The 21,946-nt window shown below is 39.4% G+C and overlaps 1 protein-coding gene across 3 annotated transcripts in view; it reads left to right on the top strand.

Moving 5' to 3' along the window:
* HS3ST5 (heparan sulfate-glucosamine 3-sulfotransferase 5) overlaps nt 1–21,946 on the top strand; it is a 268,638-nt gene that overhangs the window by 104,359 nt on the left and 142,333 nt on the right. Inside the window, exons 3-4 of one of the 3 annotated variants that reach the window (XM_073337104.1) lie at nt 16,555–16,755; nt 18,222–19,165. The exons of 1 other annotated variant lie outside the window; for it this stretch is intronic. The gene's annotated coding sequence lies outside the window, so the exon portion shown is untranslated. The remainder of the gene's footprint in view (nt 1–16,554; nt 16,756–18,221; nt 19,166–21,946) is intronic. One more of the 3 variants, XM_073337105.1, reaches the window with a different exon arrangement.

Genomic DNA, 21,946 nt, shown 5'->3' with positions numbered 1-21,946 from the left:
CCTTGACAATGTGTGAAGACCCTGTTATCCGACTTTGAGGATGCTGCGCTTTGTGAGCTTTGAACATTCCTAACTCCAGTCATTTGTGTCATCGATACATTTCATAAACCAATAAATGCTTCAAGATGAGCTTGTGGAGTTTCAGACACCATTAGTGTGGAAAATGACAATAGTTTAGTGGTTTTTAGCTTTAAAATAGTACTTTTGGCTAGCTATCACTGAAAACTACAATTACACTTCTGTGTTTACATTCTGGCTACTTTAGAAAATGGCTAAAATTACATAGAAAAGAAAGTGAAAATTATTTGGTGGCCTTATTATGTTTTAAAACTATAAAAATATTATAGTAACATTATATATATGAATTAAACCCTTAAAGCAAATTGGGGGTAAGACTACATTTCTGACCTTAATTCAGCCTACTGTGTTTCTGGGCATTTGTGGAACATGTAAGATCAGCCACTTAAACTGTGTCAGGAATTAGGGCTTGCAGCTGAGTCTGGGACCAGGTAGCTCCATCTCCACAGTGAGCAACAGAGGACTTGCAGCGGAATCACCTGGTTGAAGGACCCAACAGGCATGCTCTCAAGTCCAAAAGCAGCAGTAAACCAACAGCTGCTCAAAGCATTTGTCCTTGGGTGTCTTAGCTCCTCCACTGGTTTTTTGCTGCTTTGCTTCATTCCACTAGGCATGATCCCCACCACCTGATCTCTGACAAATCCTTCAGTATCTATGTACATAACATGTGGAGTTAATACAGGGACAGAACTGGAATGAAAATAGCAATAATTGGGACATGAGATCCTGATATGAAAGGTTCTAAATAAATGCCCAAATCTAACATCTGGAATACTAACATTTGTCCTAATCCACATCCCTAGTACTACAAGATGAGGTCAGATGTGACCACCTGCTAGTGGATTCAAACAAACAGCACCTTTTCATCATTAAGAAAGGCACAAACATAAGCAAATACTGTATTTGTGTGTATTTATTTTGTACTTTTGAAGTGTTACATGTCCTGTATATAGGTTTCAGAGTAGCAGCCGTGTTAGTCTGTCTTCGCAAAAAGAAAAGGAGGACTTGTGGCACCTTAGAGACTAACCAATTTATGTGAGCATAAGCTTTCGTGAGCTACAGCTCACTTCATCAGATGTCCTGTATATACTAACCAGCTTTTGCACTTCTGGCAAGTTGTCAATGTGCCCTTTGCTGTTATAAAGTTCAGGCACCTGTGATACTGAGACAAAGAACCTTAATTAAATGGTGACTCAGTGGATTTAACTGCAGGGCTTGATGCTGGTAAAAACTGTTTGGGGCCCCCAAATTAGCTAAGAAGCAGAAGTAAGTCTAAGTGTGTAGTGAAATGTCTTGTGAATACCGCGGATCACACTTAATCCTGTGATTTATGGGAATGCTAATTTCCCACCCTTTTTTACCCTGTGTCCTTGAGAATAAAGGAAAAAGCGCTCAAAGGGATGGAGACTTTGTTCTGCTGAGTCTGGGAGACTATGCCTGGTACTTAAACTTATTGCTACAACCTGGTGAACTCTGCTGTATACCCTGCAAGGGCTTCTGGATTCAGGATAATCATTAATCATGTAATTTTAAGTAACTTTTTTGGCATCATGTAAACAATGAGCCATTTGTTTGTGAAACAGAATTTTTAAAAAATTCTAGTGAAGAAGAAAATTACACCCCCAAAAAGTTCTCTTTATGGAAATCTTGTCTTAAACCTGTTTCTCATCACCAGCTTGATTTCCCCCTTAAATAGAGAGTTCAAAATTTTACAGGGCAGAAAAAAAAACCACAGAAAAGCCTCTTTCCTAATGTTAAACTAATCTTTTAAACATAAAGCCCAGAGGATAATGATATGAATACTACTTCAGAAACTGGGACACCAGCCACTCAGTTTAAAAAAATGTATATGCCATGCCTCTAATCTTCTATCAGAAGCATATTCGTAGGTTTGAAAGAAGCAAAATACCCGTGCTAGAGCAGCAATTTATGTTATAAATTGTGTTAGTTGTACCCATCTCCTTGCTACATAAAACATTTTCTCCTAAAAGCAACCTTTATTCTCTGGTAAATCTGGGCATTAATGTGAAAGTTCTTCTTCTTCTAGCCAGGGGCCAGTTTATTCCCATCCACAGGGCTTTCTATGAGAGGGAGTAGAATCCATTGATAGCTCTTCTGGTTGTACCCTGGCAGAGTCAAAAGAGCACCTATCCTCTTTCCCTAGACCTTTTTATCCAGCAGGAAATCAGCCAGAGCAGCTTCTCCACAGCTCTCCCTGATCTCAGGGACTCTTGACTGTTCTTTTCCCTAGTGTGGGATGCACAAGGGAAGACGCCCTATGCCCTCCTTCCTGCCTGTGCACAGTCTGGACCAATGCTTGTATTCTGAGTTAATTTAAAGACAAATTTGATTTCTCTGGCACCACATATAAATGAACAGAAAAGAGAATAAATGGCTTTGGCAATCAAATATTCAATTATTTTGTGTCCTCATGCCATATTCTGGATCTGCAGCTGGTGTAAATCAACATCTTTCTATTGACTCCAGCTGAGGATCTGTCCCTAGCTGCACTGCTGATATTTGCATTCATAAGTCTTAGTCACTGAATATATTAATAGCATACTCTTTCTTGTACAGCTATTCTACAGTATGTTTTATTATGGTTGTTCTGTTTGGATTGCTTAATTAGCATTACTAAGCAAAAACTGATTTAAACACAGAGGGGAAACTGTTTCACTCACAACCACTTTGCACATTTTTAAGTAAATATATGTAATCAGAGATTCATTGCTTTCAAAAATTAATTAAATGACCACATCCCTTCCATGTGAATTTTGGGATTTGAAAGTCTGTTTAGCACATTTTCATTTTAGTATATTTACAATAAAGGTTATTATTCTGGCTTTTAAGCAACGCTAGTTGGACAAGCTTGAAATTTTGACAAACGGAAAAAAAATTCTCCTGAAAAGCTTGTCCTCTCTTTCATCAGCTCTGCTTTTAAGTTTATTTCCGTTGTGATCATTTATTGAGCCTGTAAGTCATTGTGTGGGTTTGCAGCAGGAGAGCAAAGTTGTTGTGCTGTGCTGCAAGCATGAGTGGACGCTGTGTCTGCACCAAGTAGAAATCATTCTCAAGCCCCTTGCACACCCTCTCCCTTAACTATTGAGAGAGCAGAGGGCAGAGTATGGGCATGTCTGTCAGGTACTAAGTGTGATCTTCACCATGCAACTGAGAATACTTGGCTAACCTTTTTGCAACTAGGCAGGAATATTTTGGCAGCTGATTACTTTTTAGCCATTTTCTTAGACATGCATGAGTCTCCACCTACACTTTGCAAGATGAAGCCAAATGTAGCCTTATATATCATAAGATTTTTCTGGATTTTCCAACCACTGTCATAGACATAAGAATGGCCTTCCTGGGTCAGACCAGTGGTCCATTGAGCCCAGTATGTCAGATGTTTCAGAGGGAATGAACACAGTAGTTTATTGAGTTGTCCCCCCATTGTTCAGTCTCGATTTCTGTCAGAGGTTTAGAGATGCTCAGAGCATGGGGTTGCAACCTGAGCATCTTGGTAATAGTCACTGATGGACCTAGCCTCCATGAACTTATTTAATTCTTTTTTAACCCAAGTATATGTCTAGCCTTCACTACATTCCCTGGCAAGCACTTCCACAGATTAACTGTGCATTGTATGAAGAATTTCTTCCTTATGTCTGTTTCAAACTTACTACCTATTAATTTCACTGGGTGATCCCTGGTTCTTGTGTTATGTGAAGGGGTAAATAACACTTCTTTTTTTCCATACCATTTGTGATTTTATAGATCTCTATTATATCTCTCCTCAGTCGTCTCTTTTCCAAACTGAACAATGCCAATCTTTTTAATGTCTCCTCATATGGAAGCTGTTCCATACCCCTAATCATTTTTCTTGCTGTGCTCTGTACTTTTCCCCAATTGTTATGTATCTTTTTTGAGATGTGGTGACCTGAACTGCACACAGTATTCAAGGTGTAGGCGTACCATAGATTTATATTGGGGCATTATGTTTTTTTCTGTCTTATCTATCCCTTTCCTAATGGTTTCTAACTTTCTGTTAGCTTTTTTGACTGCTGCTGTACATTGAGCAGATGTTTTCAGAGAACTATCCACAATGACTCCCAGATCTCTGTCTTGAGTGGTAACAGCTAATTTAGACCCCATCATATTGTATGTCTAGTTGAGATTATATTTTCCAGTGTTCATTACTTTGCAATTATCAACATTGAATTTCATCTGCCATTTTCTTGCTCAGTCACCCAGTTTTGTGAAATCCCTTTGTAACTCTGCGACAGTTAGCTTTGGACTTTATCTTGAGTAATTTAATATCATCTACAGACTTTGCCACCTCATAGTTTACCCTTTTTTCCAGATCATTTATGAATATGTTGAACAGCACTGGTCCCAGTACAGATCCATAGGGGACCCTGCAATTTACCTCTCACCACTGTGAAAACTGACTTTGTATTCTTACGTTTTGCTTCCTGTCTTTTATCTAGTTATTGATCTATGAGAGGACCTTGCCTCTTATCCCATGACTGCTTACTTTGCTTAAGAGCCTTTGGTGTGGGACCTTGTCAAAGGCTTTCTGAAAGTCCAAGTACATCCACTGGATCACCCTTGTCCAAATGTTTGTTGACCTCTCTCAAAGAATTTTTAGTAGATTGGTGAGGCATTGATAGCACCAGTCTAGCTCTACCTGTTGCTAGCAAAGATGGGAACAGTCCTCTTTTGGGGGGAATGTTCCTCATCCAGTACTGAGACAAAAGTGGGACATGGTTTTGTCTGGTTTCAGACAGGGGATGCCATTTTGTAGAGTGTGCCACTCCACCCCTGCAACATTGCATGCGGTGTATGTGTAAGATCATGCTGGCATGGGCGCAGCGAGGTGCTCTTCAAAATGGTGCCCTCCATATGTCATGACTTCATATGCACCATGTCATGCCAGTGTGGGTGGGGTTACAGCAATGGGAGCATGCCCATGCCATTCCTGGAAGTACTAGAATGCCTGCTATTCAGGGAATGTGTGAGTGGCCACCCTACATGTCACTGACTCCTGTATTATGCCTGTGTGTACTGTGGTCTTTAGGATTTGGGTGATAGCCAGTGAGATGTTTTTCCAGGGCACCTGTTGGGACAGATTTAACCTAATCTGTCAATTCATATCTGATACAGAGGAGACAAGGATTAAGAGGGAATTGTAAGAGAATATGAGTACTGTCTAGCTTACAGCCTGCTTTAGAAAGACTATGTTGTTGCTGGTGCATTGTCACTCTTGTGATTTTATTGTGAGGCTCATATCATTTGCTTTTTCTTAAAGCTGTGGAATGAAGTGATTACATTGAGTAATTCAGCTTTCATTTTAAAACAAAGTGAATTTCTAAACCTTAGAATTGCAGAGAATAGCTTGCCCTGAATGCACCACATGGGGTCGGAAACCAGAAGACAAATAAAAAGAACTCATAAAATCATGTTTGAACACTTAATGCTGGCAATACTGATTTTTTTTTTCGGTCTCACATCCTGGTCCCCAATAAACTTTTAATGTTTTATTCTGCAAGCTCTCTTGTGCGCAGAATTCCCATTTATTTCAATGCAAGTCCTGCACGTGAAGAGCCTCTGTAGGATTGGGCTCCAAGAGTATCAAGCCCACAATATGCTCCACAGTTTGGCATAATAATTGACATTTTTTGACAGCTGAGATCCAGAGCTGTAGGAACAGACTTATGAACAGAGTTCTTTGCCGGGGAGGTCTTGTACACAGTACACCAATGAAATATTCCTATCTGCTATTAATTCAGTGTACTTACAATCCAGCTCAGTTCTAGTCAGGCTTTTATACTGTGATGATTACTATGGTAGTTGAGCACATTCCAGTAGGGTATTAAATTAAATTACAGATCTGACATATATGAAAAATAATATGGTAATTGATTAGCACCAAATAGTTTACATTAATGCAGAAACTGCTCCAGGTAGTGCTGGCCTTGGCTATTTCAAGGGAAGAATGCAAATAACATTTGTCATGGGGAAGGCAACTGTTTCTTCAGTCATCCATCTTCTTTCCTCAGTGAGGAGGCTTCTGTCACTTACCTACCTCCACATGACACTCTGACAGTTCTCATTCCTTTACTGTCTTCCTATAAAAAAAACAATTGCTTCCCTTTCAATTCCAGAATTCTGCAGGCTGACAGAATGCCACAGGTAGGAGATGTCAGTTGTGGACAGATTCTTTTCAAATCCCTTGTTGTGACTAGTACAGGTCAAAAAATGGGGGGTGGGGGGAGAAGGAGATCATGGAAAAAATCCAAAACTTTAAAGATGTTTCCATTTTCCAGGGTTTCAAACTGACTTTCAAAAAAACTCTTCATTTTTCTTAGATCAGAACATTACCTATTTTTTTAAGAACTGAAAATTTTAATTCCCATAATTTTGATGATTATTCCTCAATATTTATTTTATCATTTTAAGAAGTCATAAAAATAAAAAATTGGAAGTTAAATAGTTTTTCATGAAAACTTTCCTCTAACAAAAAAGATATTTTTTTCAATGGAAAAGGCTTTTTACTTGGGGAAAAAAACCTGACCAGTTCTAGTTTTGGCTCTAGTTCCTGATCAGAACTGTAAAAGTAATCATTGGGACTAATTCTGACATCTCACTGGTTTTAAAGTGATCTCATTCTACTGAACACAGTGGTTGTACACTGGAAAAGCTGAAAGCAGAATCAGGCCTACGCTGGATATAGGATGTTATATGAAAAATTCATTAGCAATGTCTCTTTAATGGGCTTAAGTAAAATATACTATTGGGGAGTAGCTTGTATAGTCGACTAAGCCTGATTCTAAACTCACGTATACCTGGGTAAATTGAGAGTAATTCTACTGAAGTCAGTGCAGTTACACCTATGTAAATCTGGTGAGAGATCAGAATAAGGCCCAGTATCTCCACAAAGCAATAGTGAAACATTTCAACAGGGATTGTCATGCCTTCATATCTCTGCAAGAAATCAATCAAAGCTGATATTTTAGATAGATGAGTACAAGAAATGGTGTCCAACTTTAATTAGCCAGTGCTGAGTTAATGAATGTAACATGTGACAGGAGAACAGTATGAAACTTCAGCCTGGATGTCCGTGACTGGAATAGATACTTTGGCTCTGGAAAGGGACTAAGTTTTCAAAGTCTGCTGTTAGAGTAATTATGGTTGGGAGCATGTGGGCAGATATGAGATTACGAGAAAAGCAAACTGGAGATAGAGACGATTGTGCTGACTCAAATACCACTGTTACACAGTACAAAGCAATACTTCTTTTGAAAAAAACAGGAAACAGCTATCAGAAGGGTAGTCATGTTAGTGTGTGTCAGCAAAAACAACAAGAAGTCCTTGGGGCATTTTAGAGACTAACAGATTTATTTGGGCCTAAGCTTTCATGGGCTATAACCCACTTCATCAGATGCATGGAGTGGAAAATACAGTAAGCAGGTATAAATATACAGCACATGAAAAGATTGGAGTTGCCTTACCAAGTGTGGGGTCAGTGCTAACAAGGTCAATTCAATCGTGGTGGATGTGGCCTATTGCCAACAGTTGACAAGAAGGTGTGATATCAACAGAGGGAAAATTATTTTTTGTAGTGACCCAGCCACTTTCAGTCTTTATTCAAGCTGAATTTGATGGTGTCAAGTTTGCAAATTAATTCCAGTTCTGCAGTTTCTCACTGACGTCTGTTTTTGAAGTTTTTTTGTTGAAGAATGGCCAAAAACTCACCAGCAACTACACACCACACAACAGAAACACTAAGCCAGGAAACAATCTCTGCAACAAACCTCGTTGCCAACTCTGTCCGCATATCTATTCAACGGACACCATCGTAGGACCTAACCACATCAGCTACACCATCAGGGGCTCATTCACCTGCACATAAACCAATGTGATATATGCCATGTGCCAGCAATGCCCCTCTTCCATGTACATTGGCCAAACTGGACACTTTCTTCGCAAAAGAATAAATGGACACAAATCAGACATCAAGAATTGTAACATTCAAAAACCAGTAGGAGAGCACTTCAATCTCCCTGGACACTCAATAACAGACTTAAAAGTCACCATTCTTCAACAAAAAAACTTCAAAAACAGACTTCAATGAAAAACTGCAGAACTGGAATTAATTTGCAAACTTGACACCATCAAATTAGGCCTGAATAAAGACTGGGAGTGGCTGGGCCACTACAAAAAATAATTTTCCCTCTGTTGATACGCACACCATCTTGTCAACTGTTGGGAATGGGCCACATCCACCACAATTGAATTGGCCTCATTAGCACTGACCCCCGACTTGGTAAGGCAATTCCCATCTTTTCATGTGCTGTATATTTATACCTGCTTACTATATTTTCCACTCCATGCATCTGATTAAGTGGGCTGTAGCCCACAAAGGCTTATGCCCAAATAAATTTGTTAGTCTCTAAAGTGCCCCAAGGACTCCTCGTTCTTTTTGAGGAAACAGCTAGTTAATTTTGTTAGCATGGGTGTAACTTATTTGCGATCTCAGTGGCAAGGAGTTTTTTAGAGACACAAGACGGGTTAGGCAATATCTTTTATTGGATCAACTTCTGCTGGTGAGAGGGAGAAAAACTTTGGAACTCTTCTTCTGTGTAAGCTCCAAAGCTTGTGTCTCTCACCAACAGATTCAATAAAACGTATTACTTCATCCATCTTGTCTCTCTAATAACCTGGGACCAACATGGCTACATTAAACTACATACAGGAGGTTTTAGTTCATTTTGCAGTTCAGAAAATTTTGTTTAGAATTCTGAGGCCACTGAGTAGTTAGAGATAAACTAATTCCATCTGTTAATGTACTAAGCAAACAGTACATAATTCACCCACAATGCTACCTCATGTACCTGGTAGTTCTTTGAAACTCCTGATATGCCAATGGAAAACATCAATGCCACCAACAAGCATTACCATAGCACAATGTTTTCTGTAGCAGTCAATAGGGGAGTAGTTAATACACAAGTGGTTGAGATCAAAAAGATAGAATTTTGCTTTAGAATGAATAGAATTAAGTCTGACCCAATGAGGTTCTAGATAGGATTAGGTTCTACTATCTGCTTGCATGAGAAATGTAGTAAAGTGTTTCTCAGTCAGCTACACTGACCAGATGCGAAGCTGCTGAAACGAAGGCTAAAAGAAATAATAAAATAACCAGATAAATTAGAGTTAGAAAAGGAGTTATTTCATCTATTTGATATACTTACCAGTATTGGAGTTTTCCGTAAGGTAGATTTTTTAATGTTTCCTTCAGTCTACTCTTAAATATCCCAATTCCTGGGAGCTTCCAAAACTTCCATGAAAGAGATAGGAACAGGAGGCGAAGGCTAACATAAAGCTGCTTCTGAGGTCTCAAACAGGAAAATAAAAAAGTTATTTCTTTTAGGCTTACCTATGCTGCTGAGGTGCAGGGTTTGGGCGTGCAGGAGACTGGATGCCCCTGGCATAGGGGCAAAGAGGCCCTCTTATACAAGTTCTGTAGCTCATCTTTTTAGCCTAGACTAGACCAGACATAAATCTGTAAGATTTTGTAAGATGGGTTGAATGGGTAGCTGATATTTATCTTTATGCATCTCCAGAGGCAAAATGTGAACAGCCCATGCATACAACAGTAAATACAAATATTATCCTCTGTGCACAGCCTAGAAAGCATTTTGGAAGTATGACTATATGGGTGAAATCACTTGTTATGGATCGTACAGTAAGGACTACATTTTTTTAACAGAGACATGTAAATTGCATTCTCAAAATACTTCGGGCCAGATTGTCAGTTTGCAGTCAAGCCTCAGCTAATGGGCAGTGTGGTGGTGTGCGTGGGTGAGTCACTGTCCCTTCTGATCTCCCCAATGCTCCAGGGACGGAGTAAACTGAAAAATTTCTATATTTGCTGCAGTGTAACGTCAACACATGGGCGTAACTTAGGCTGCCAGGCATGTTATGGGAGTGGAGTCAAGATTCCACTCACTCCCTGCCTGTCCTGCTGCTTCCTCCCTCCCCCTGCCTGCATGAGAGGAATACATAGCAGCCCTATGGTACATGCTTCCCCCCACATGCAGGAGGCAATGTTTTGTTTTAGTTTTTTTTTCATTTTCATTTTCCTTTCTCTGTTTCTTTACAAGAATGAGAAAATTAGGCTTCTTCTACTTATACAATATTCAGGTTGCACACTTAAAACAAGGAAGTTAGGAAATGCAAAAGTAAAATTTTCTTCAGGAACTTTAATACAGTTATGTTGTACGTTTGTAGGGCCTGATTCTGAGATCCTTTCTTGCACTAAGCAGTACCCTACAGCATGAGCCATCCCATTGAAATGGGTGGGACTAATAGTGAAATAATCTAGGTACCATTCAGCATAACGAAGGATGGCAAATCCAGCCCATAGTATTGTCTAGCCTAGTGTTGTTTTTTCTTAAATGTATACTTTAGTACAGTAGAACCTCACTAATTCACAAAAACAATGAGGAGTAGGTGGCACCTTAAAGACTAACAGATTTATTTGGGCATAAGCTTTTGTGGGTAAAAACCCACTTCTTCAGATGCCTGGAGAGAAAATTACAGATACAGGCCACTGACTTGGAGACTTTCTGCAATCTGTAAGTGAACAAAAATATTTAATGTTCATTTATTTGGTCAACTATTATAGTTTCTATTTCTGATATTTTATAATGTGCTAGCACATATTCTATATTAAAATTTCATTCTCAGTAATATAATAACTCACTGTGGGACTCTGCTTGTATTTCTTTTATGAGAACATGAGGAAGACTGCCCCATTTGTATGAATTATAAAGGATATAGATTAGCAAAGTGCATTTAGCAAATTTCTGCTGTATATTGCTGTAACTGGGCCTGATCTTCCATTTGACCCACTGAAATCAGTGGCAAAACTGACTTTAGTGGGACAAGATTGTATTTCTAAATATGTAAGTACAGTTCAATCATCAGATTCCTGCTTGCTTGAATTTTGGCTTGTTTGAAATTCACTTCAGCTCTTGAATCAGAATTTAATTTAGAAACCGAAATTAATTTATCCAAACCTCTGATTAATGGAAGGTTTCACATGTTCCTGAGACATATGGATAATCAGTGTATCTGTACGTAATACATGGCATATACAGCATATGTGATGTGCTTAATGGGACACTATTACACTTACCATACAGTAAGTGTGATTCTTTGAGATTTGTTATCCACATAGATTCCACTCTTGGTGTACATGTGGCCCTATGTGCACAAGATCTTTCTTTGGCCAGCAGTGTCTAGGGCAAAGACGTGGCCCCATAGATGTCCTTGCACCTCCCCATCCAAGGGCATAAAAGGTGAAGTGAGCCGTAACATCCCTCAATTCTTTTGCCTATACCAAATCCCAGAGGAGAATTCTGTTGTAGCAGAGAACAAGGGTGAGTTGTGGAATTCATGTGGACATCTTAAAGAATCACACTTCCTGTAGGGCTAGTAGCTATTCTTTCTTCTTCAAGTGATTGTCCATATGGACTCTAGTTTTGGAAATGAACATATAATGGTCTAAAGAAAAGGAGTACTTGTGGCACCTTAGAGACTAACCAATTTATTTGAGCATAAGCTTTCGTGAGCTACAGCTCACTTCATCGGATGCATCCGATGAAGTGAGCTGTAGCTCACGAAAGCTTATGCTCAAATAAATTGGTTAGTCTCTAAGGTGCCACAAGTACTCCTTTTCTTTTTGTGAATACAGACTAACACGGCTGCTACTCTGAAACATATAATGGTCTGTTTCCTTGGAGATGGGTACTAGGAGTCCTACTTAAACAATGACAGCAGGACAGCCCGACCAAAATGGACATTCCATCTGGAAGCTTCTACCAGTGATTGTGTAACTGTATAGCCTGAGCTCTACATGGCTGCCCTACAAATTTAAAAAATAAAGACATTCTTCAAACAGGCAGCAGAGGCTGCCTCTGCACTACTGCAGTGAGCTCTAATGTGGCTAGTTGGTTCTAGCTTGGCTGGCTGGTAACATGTTCTTACGGAGTTGGAGACCAATTCTGATCATCTCTGAGGCTACTGCCCAAAGTTTAACCCTCTCTGCAAAGGTCATGAATAGCCCAGGTGTACTCCTGAATGGTTTTGTCCTGTCTGCTTTGTAAGTCAATGTAACAGAGATTTGTCTGTTTGAGAGCTGTCATGAACTTCAGCAGAACAGCTTCTGTCACAACCCAGGCTTCCTGTGCCCTGGACTCAGGTAACTACTGCTACTACTAAGCTTTGCACTTGGAAATTTTATACCATGTTACCCTCACTTTGCTCCCTTATTCCAGTGACCCTGTCCCTGGGAGTGGGTGTTGCCTAGGAGAGCTAACTAGTAACAAAGTAACATTAATGCTAATACCATGTGGAGAGGCAGGTTCCATCTCACTGCTGTAAGAAAGAATTAAGGGATGGTTGCGGCTGCTGTACCTTTCATGTCCCTTGGTTGGGTTGTGTGTGAGGGCATCTAGGGCACAGGTGTGATTCCAAAGGACACTGCTGGCCAAAATCATGCACCTGGGGTGTAAGAGTGGAATCCATGTGGTTGGTCATTCAAAGAAAGACCTTATCTTTTGTATTTCTTGAATTTAAAAATAAATTAAGTATACAGCCTTCATGCTTCATTAACAGGGGGCTTATTTTTTTCATGTAATAGGTACTCATTTTAATTGCTACGATACATTGTTATTTTTTACTTACATGTATCAATATGCTCCTGCATACCTTTCAGATGCTGAATTGTGGCTTTTATTGGTGTAATATATTGACATGATAGTATGTCTCTAAATTTCATCTTGATGATAACTATCACAAACGGGAACAGAAATTCTATTCACTTTATCACTTATAAGAAGACTCTATTGTGGGCACAGTGCATCAGCACTTCTTTCAAAACTGAACAGCACACAACTAATAGGAAAGTCATATTGGTAGTATGACATTAGTATAGATTAGTGTCAATATATTTAGTAGGAAACTGGTCCATCTTGCAAATAGAGTCCTTGAAGTCACAGTGACCCACAGCACCATTATTCCCATATATGGAGGGGGGAACAAGCCCTTTATTGTTGCCTTGGAAAGCTTTAAATTACTCACTCCATACTTCTTTTAATCTCCTTTGGGGTGGGGGACACAGTATACCCACTATTTCAGAACTGCATATTCAGTTTTCCTACACATCACATGAGATGTGAATACCCTTCATCCAGTGCTTTCCATTCCCTTCTCCTCTATGCCCACAGACTCCATCTCCGTGATGAAAAAATAACAACACAACCCTTTTGTATTCTTTGCTATGGATAGAACCTTGTCCTTTTTTGTCTCTCAACATATGCCTTGTATGTAATGAGATAAGCCCCTCAGGGCCACATCGTAAGGTTTAGCACATCCAGTTCACTTATCATCCCCTTGTCTCACATATGTGTAGGGCCCTACCAAATTCATGGTCCATTTTGGTCAATTTCACAGTCATAGGATTTTTAAAATCATACATTTCATGGTTTTAGATATTTAAATCTGAAATTTCATGGTGTTGTAACTGTGGGGGTCCTGACCCAAATGGGATTGTGGATGGGAGATCGCAAGGCTGTTGTAGGGGGCTTGCAGTATTGCCACCCTTATTTCTGTGCTGCTGCCTGCAGAGCTGGTCAGCTGGAGGGCAGCTGCTGGCCGGGCACCCAGCTCTGAAGGCAGCACCACCGCCAGCAGTAGCGCAGAAGTAAGGGTGGCAATACCATACCATGTCAGCCTGCCTTCTGCACAGCTGCTGGCAGTGACCCTGCCTTCAGAGGTGGGATCCCCGGCTAGCAGCTGCTGCTTTCTGGCAGCCCAACTCTGTGAAATCTGGTCTCCCCTAAGTAGCCAGATTACATGGGGGAGATGTCAGATGTCATGGTCTGTGATGCATTTTTCACGGACGTGAATTTACGAGGGCCCTACATATATGCTAGTTCAAATACTGTTTTGGCTCTGATCCTGCGCTCTTTACCTGTAGTCTGTGTATAACTATTGTTGAAGTCAATGTGAATCAGGCCCTCATTCTTTCTGAGGTAATCTTCATCAGTCTGAGATGAATTTACCTCTCTTCTTCTAGCCCATTTCCAGATGTGAACATGTGTATTAACTTCCATTAGTGTTCAATAACAAGTTTTCACAAAAGCAATACGTCTCCACAAAGCAATAAATGAAAAGGGTTTTATTAGATGTTTACTCTGAAACATTTACAGTGTGGAAAAAATAGAGCTTTTGGGACATTATCAGTCTAATGCATGAGATTCAATGATTATATCCATATAATATATGGCCTTGTGTCCTTTTCATTGATTTACCTACATTTTTATAATGCTCAATCTAAAACCATTTATCTGCTGAATTATTAATAAATAAATGTTTCTGATGAAAAAAGACATTCAATATTGTAAGCCATATATCAGATAAACAATCGCTTAACAGCCAGAAATAAACTATTATAGATCCATGTGTAAGTGATTTATGTAGCGTAGATAAAAGGATTTTAATAAACACTTTTCATTGCAAATAAAAGATGGAGAATAGCTCACCTCGTGGTGTTCTCTTGTCCATTGCTTCATGGGTTCTAATCTGTATTTTTCCAGTATCAGATTCAGGGATTTCTGTGTTGCACCAACTGAGGACAGTTTACATAAATTGACTAGTCCGCTATTTTATGTTTGTAGTGGCAAAAGCCAATGGCATTTCTTGGGTGCTGTTAGGTTCCTCTGACCAGAAGGATGAAAGGAACTCTAACAGACACACACTTCTTGATGTTCCTGAAGCAATGCCTTTCCATTTAACTTTCGTTCTGAACTCAGAACTTTTTCTTCCCTGACAAGTGCATTGTTTTGGCAGCTGACGTTGGCATTGATGGCTTTTGAGGGCTTTGCTGTATTCCAGAGCACATGGGGCTTGATTTGCTTTGAAAGAAAGTGGCTGTGTTCATGCCCAGAGCTAAGAATGGTAATATAGGGGTTGCAATTAGATACCATATTCATATTCACATCTGTGTTACAGTTCTTGGATATGGATGCCTGGCTAGGTTTATAAATATGCATGATTTATTGAGGAGAGAATGGAAAAAGACAAGTCAAACAACCCCCTGTATGTTTTATCAGCCTTTACCCTAGATAAGTGTCTGACATGGAAATCCCATTATAAATGCTGGGTTCTTTTCTAGGAGTTATAAAATGGCTGAAAAACACTCTTTCTTGCTAGTGTTCGGTGCAGAAGGCAATACATGCAGGCAGGGTCTGAAGGAGGCGCCTCTCTCCACATGGGATTCAGAGTCATGAGCCCTCTCCTGGAGCTGGCTGCCTAAGCCAAACAAAAAAAAAAGTGGAGCTTCCCCTCCTCCCCCACTGTACCCTATAGCCCAGTGGTTAGAACACTCAACTGGGATGTGTGAGACCTGGCTTTAGATCCCCAGCTCTGCCTGGTTTGGAGCAGGGACTTGTACACAAGCCTCCCATATCCAAGGAGAGTGTCCTAGCTGCTGGGCTATGTGGTATTGGAGAGGGGCGGGGAACTCTCTCAATCTCTTCAGTTAGAGTTGTTCTGCTTTGTGTAAAGTACTGAAATATTACATGGAGCAAGGACTGAAACCCAGTTCATCTCTTTCCTACCCCCAGGGTGAGTGCTCTAACCACCAGGCAGTAGAGTAATTCTCACTCTCTCTGGCTCAGTCACTATTTAAGTATTTCATACAAAGTGCAACAGCCCCAACAGAAGACACTGAGAACAGCAAGCCCCCTAATACCTTATACCCCAGTGGCTAGGGCATGCCCCTCACATGTGGGAGACTTGGGTTCAAGTTCTATTTCCCCATCAGGCAGAGGAGGGATCTGAACCTGAGCACCTCGTATCCCAGGTGAGTATTTTAAATAGTGGCTTATTGTGTAAAAGAGGGCACCACCATCTCAGTGCAGGGCCTGATCCAGTAGACATGCTTTTAGGTGGCCTCTGAAAATGCCTGACAGACTGGGCTCCACAGGTGAGAATCTGAGGGTGCCTAGTTTGTGAAGGGCGCCAGAGCTTAGGCAAGAGCTGGGAACTAAGCAGCTTGACTTAATTGGCTTTTTGCTGCCCATGCTTAGCTTTTTAAGGCACTTTATTAGTTGGAAACTTAGGTGCCCAGGGAATGTAGGCACATACAGGGTTCGCTGGCAGCTGAGCAGACTTTTTGAGGAGCTAAAGTTTGGACTTAGGCACCTGAAGTAGTAGCTAGGTGCTTAAATCGCTTTTGTGGATCTTAGCCTTCTGTAGTTTAAATAGAACATCTGAGATTTTTTAAAAGCGTGCATGAGGTTGCTCTAAGTATTAACCCTGTGATGGAGTGGGCTCTGTTGTAAAGTATTTGTTCTCAGATTTGAACAGTAGTCTTTCTTTTCAGAATTTTGCAAATGGCTTTTCTCTGTTTTACAGAGTCAACAAGTTGCATACTGTTGCAGCAGAGATGTCTGATTTTCCCATCTGCATATCTGGAATCGCTTATTCACTTCGTTAGTCTCATTAGTAACCACTGAAGACTTCTGGGTATTGAAGATAGATGAATTAAATCCTTTTGAATGTTTTTGATCTAAGGTAGATGTATTGGATTCTCTGGATGTGCATAAGGACACGAAGGTTGGTGAACTCTCTAAAAGCCTGAAGTTTCTGAATTTAATTTAACCATTACTAATATAGAGTATATTAGTTATATACAGTGGTGATTAATATACAGCATGTAAATATTTGAGAACATTGAAAGATCTAGCCAGATTTATGTTGCCACAAAACACACTGAACCAAATTTACCACTAGGTTAAACAGGTACTCCTTCATTAGATTAAATGGGATTCCACATGCTCACCTTGCAAGGAATTTGGTCCATCTAGATAATGTGAGATATCACACTTCAATGAAAAATTGGCCACACTTCTCCCAAATGGAAGTATGTTATCTGTATAATTAGCTAGCCAAAGTACAGAGAAAACAGTTAAATGTGGTAGAAGAACTGAATTCATTATGAATTTTATTTATTCATTTCTCTGGAAACTCTTTGATGATAATCAGAATTTAATTAAATATTTGTACAATACGTGAATTCTAGATGATCAACACCCAATTCAGGAAATCATCCCTATTCTGGACAGCAACTTTAACTCATGTTCAAATGCAATCCTGATTACAGATGGAATTAAGTACGTGCTTAAGTGCCTTTCTGAATAGGGCCCTTAGTTGCTTAGAACAATTTGATTTAGTTTTTTTTTTTTCAAACCCAGCTGCATAGAATCATAGAAATTGAAAAGTCCTATTTGGTCAAGTATTCCATCTCCCTGCCTGTGCAGGACTCCTCCATACAAATGCCCTGTCCAGTCCAATTTTAGGTATTCCAAGCAATGGAGCTTCCGGTTCTTCCCTTGAAGAACAATTGAGGCAGGTCAGGATGAAGGTGTATTGGCAGGGTTTGAGGAAATCATCACAGAGACAGTCCTACCTATTCAATTGGTTCAGCTGCCATCTAATTTATAAGTAACAGTATGAAATATATGTGCAAGAATCTACATTTGTGAACACTAACCAGTTAGCTCTTCATGTGTGCATGGAAATGACTATTTGTGGGATCCTGCAGTAGCAATAGGTACATATGCATCCTTGCAGGGCCAAACAGTAATGAGCTACTTAAATATTTCATGGTGCGCCCAGCACAAGTCATAATATCATAAATAAAGGACAATTAAATTCCACAGCAGTTTTCCACTGAATTGGAAACACTGCTGAGTGTAACAGAGAGAAGGAGTAGATGATTCTGACCTTGACTGTGTCTGTGATTGCCATCGCTTTTTTTCCTTCTTTTGCAAAAAGTTCTGTAGGAATTTTCGGCAAAATTATTTTCTCCAGCTTCAGATAAAAATATTCGATGGACCTCAACCTATTTACACTGGCTATTTTTCTAAATAAATATTTTGTGAATAATATCTGTTCTTCTTCTTCTCCGTAGTCTGTTACAATGGTTAGGGGGAGGCATATTGATTAATAAAGATACAGCTCAAAATTAGCATTGTGATGATATTGTAAACTATATGGATTGAGCTTTCCTTTCATTGCAGATGATATCACCAGGCTACCTCAACTGAATTACAGCCTTGTAATCAATCTCTCTCTCTGTAACTTTGTCTATGACTACTGCATGCATACTGCATATCCATGCTCTGTATATAAAGATGCACAGAAAAGAAGAGACAGAAAACAAGCAATCCTTTGTCAAAAGAGAGTGCATCCCATTGGCACTAATTGCCTATTCCAAATATAAAAATGAATGCATAGGAGAAATATAAAAATGCAACAAAGTTCAAAGTATACTTCCAGTCCTGTTCTAATGATGTCAGAGTTTTGTTATTGTGTTCAATGGCAGCAAGATGAAGTGTGTATATAAATATTAGTATCAGTTTGGGGAAGAGAAGTGGGAGGATTGCAACATTTTGCAAAAGTCCTCCTCTTCCCTCCCTACCCTTTTTAATTAAGACTTTATCAAATTTTTGAAATTTGATGTTGCCTAGTTCTATAACTGCTCATAAAACCCACCATTTTAAAATAGTTAAAATGGGGGGGGTAGTTTGAAATTTAATGTTCAGCAAGCTCTAATTATATATAACTTTAAAGCTGATTATTTGATACAAATATTCATGATGACTATCATAGCTTGTTGACTGGCAGATTGTTTTGCAAAACAATGTGAATTCCTGTAAATGATTGTAGTCTCCCATGAGAATTCTCTCATACTAAAGGGGACTAAAGATGAGGGAATCTGAGTTCCCTGTCATAGAGACTTGTCCCTAGTTGTCCCAAACTTTATATCCGGTTGTGAGGCCAGAATCTAAACTCTGGAGTCTGTTGGGGGTCCATTCTGGAGACAGAGGGAAAGAGCAGCAGCCAGTTAAGCCTTCGATTTTTTTTCATAGATTCTATCATGCTCATATGAATGTTTGTCGAAAACTAATAAAGGATTGTGGAGAACATCAAAGTGAAATTGCAGTTTCTATTCAAACAAGAGGTTTGTGAATACTTTTTTGTGTAGTAGTTGCCCAGCTCTATTCTGCAGTATGTGGTGCCCTGGCATTTCTAACCTCTAGTCTTTCATATCTCTCAAACTATTCATTTTTTGCTTAATCCTGCTGTCCTCTCTCAGGCAAAAATCTCACTAAAGTGAATTGGAATCTTCCCTAAGTAAGGAATGGGTAAGGACTTTAAGATTTGACCCAATATCAGGAACCATCAAATAAATCTGATTAGGTATTTGCATGTTGAAACTGTCTCTCTTAGTTCAATACCTGCACAGAAGAGGAGAGGAGAAAGAGCCAAATGGCATTAGTCTGAGGCATTCTACAGGGTGCAGGGTGCAGACACAGGCAAAATTCCTAGAGTGTTGGGGCCTGCATGATCCCTAGCACCCAAGCACTGTCTCTCCTGTGAAAAGGTGTAGCGCACCACCTTCTATGATGTCAGTGAACAGCAGGCTTGTGAGAGGTGCCACTCCAAGGCTGGACACATCTCTTTTCTTTTTTTTAGGGACTCGGGTACTACTGTCCACATCAACTGTTCCCTTTCCTATTCACCCTACAAAGCATTTGCTTTGGTCCGTACCTGTGTGAACAAAGGATGGGAAGGAAGATGATCTCTGTGCTTGCCTCCCCTTTCCTTGCACACCAATGTGGGAAGCACTGCAGTTTGCCCCACCACACTTATTACTTGAAGAAAGTAACAGAAAACAATTGTTAGGCAATTTCAATTCTCTCCAAAGCTTAGTAATACTCAGGCTTTTTTACTTATACCCTCTCCTATTATTCTCTTAGCTAAAGAATTTGAATGGATAAAACTGTATTTTCCACTCTTTTCTTGGTAAGTTCATTTTATTTCTGTTCACCAGTTCATGGTCCTTTTCTTTATTTATATGATCTTTTCAATACACTATTGCCATATATATTTGGGTTTACTGATGTGTGCTATATCATAACTGCTAACCACTTCAGGGTATCTATTCAGATTACATTTTTCTTTATACAGACTAAAACACTCTGGCAAACATTCAGCTTATTTCAATGTCAAGGCAATAATTTAACAAGGAAGTTTATGATAAGCTTCACACGTACCACCTATTAAATAGTGAAGACCATAGGGGGGAATCCCAAACAAATTCTATGTAGTGTTGTTGTAGCTGTGTAGATCCCAGAATATTACAGAGGTGAGGTAATATCTTTTATTGGACCAACTTCTGTTAGTGAGAGAGACAAGCTTCTGAGCTTACATAGAGCTTTTCTTCAGACAATAGTGTATGAAAAAGATCATATAAATAAAGAAAAAGACCATGAACTGGTGAACAGCAAGGTCTCTGAAGAAGACTCCTGTGTAAGCTCTAAAACTTGTCTCTCTCACCAACAGAAGTTGGTCCAATAAAAGATCTTTACCTCACCCACTTTATGCCTCAAACAAATTCTAGTCATTTGTCCCTAACTGTCAATAAAATGTGGACACCAAATAGTTTTCACTTAAAAAGGGATGATAAGCAGCTTTCACTGTCTTGGTAGTTTAACCATATATGGATTTTAAAGTTCTTTGAATTAAAGAAATATGGATTTTTTTTACTAGATTTAAAAAAAAAACACTAGCATTTTAAACAGCAGGACACAATTGCAGACTATTTGCAGTCAAGAGGTTATTGCTGAACAAAATGCTCATTCAATTTAGGAATGCAGATTATAATAATTTTCCTATCTCCCTCACAGCAGGATTCCTGCCATCGTTTTGCAGACTCATAAGTTGCAGAACAATATAACTAGCTAACTTCACTTCCAGGTAACATGCACTTCAAGCGTATTCTCATTAGCTCAACTTAGTTATAATGCAAAGCTGCTTAGTTTCACCAAGTAAAATGGGATACACTTAAATTACCTCATCTAATGTAATACTCGTTTTCAATACATGCAAAGTGGTTTATTATGGCAAAGCTTGTAGAGCATGAAAACTGATGGAGAGAGGGAAACTTGGTTTTCAGACAACCTGTCGAAGGAGTCATTGTATACCACTTCTATTTCAAGAAGCAGAACATAGAAAAAAGCAGAGAGAAATAATCTGTCTAGAAAAATGCAAATTTAATACATTAACCTAACACATCACAAGAAAATTATTAAATAGAGAAGTTATACTCTCGATATTGTCCTTTGCGTGTAAATAAAATGAAATGTTTAAAAATGTCAGTTGACCAAAATTCACTGAGAAAGAAACAATTTTTATTTTTCTATTATCTGTAGTGAGATGTGGGATTGTGGTAGCACAGACTGTTTTATTGTGCATTAAATTTCCACTTACTAGAACCATTAATTCAAGTTGTTCCTGGATATACTAGTTCACAAGTATTTTTTGTTCTTTCAGTCACTGAGGAGAATATTTTTTGTTTTTGTTTTTCTCCCAACACTGAATGCATCTGGCTTGATCTTGCAGTCCTTCCACACAAAAACTGATTCCAACAGAACCCAGAGAACAATGATGGGTAAATTGCTTTTCCTCCCCATTAGCTTCCACCTGCAGCATCCCATGAGTGATCTATCATTTTGCCTTCCTCCCCGCCCCCTCCTTTTTTTTTTCAATCCTTACAGGAGACTGCTTGGAGAGGTGGTGAATGCTTCTGTAGATTACACCCAAGTGTATGTGTAATTTTCCACAGATTAAATCAGAGCCCTCACAATATATTGAGAACAGCTCCTGAGAGAACCTCTAGCTCAGAGTGAATCTGGGAAAGACCCTGATCATATCAGTTAGAGAAATGCTTGTTTCCTGA

This window comes from Lepidochelys kempii, chromosome 3, assembly GCF_965140265.1.
Source record: "Lepidochelys kempii isolate rLepKem1 chromosome 3, rLepKem1.hap2, whole genome shotgun sequence".
NCBI lineage: Eukaryota > Metazoa > Chordata > Testudines > Cheloniidae > Lepidochelys > Lepidochelys kempii.
Note: the sequence above shows the minus strand (reverse complement) of the source record. Positions and strands in the feature narration are given on the sequence as shown.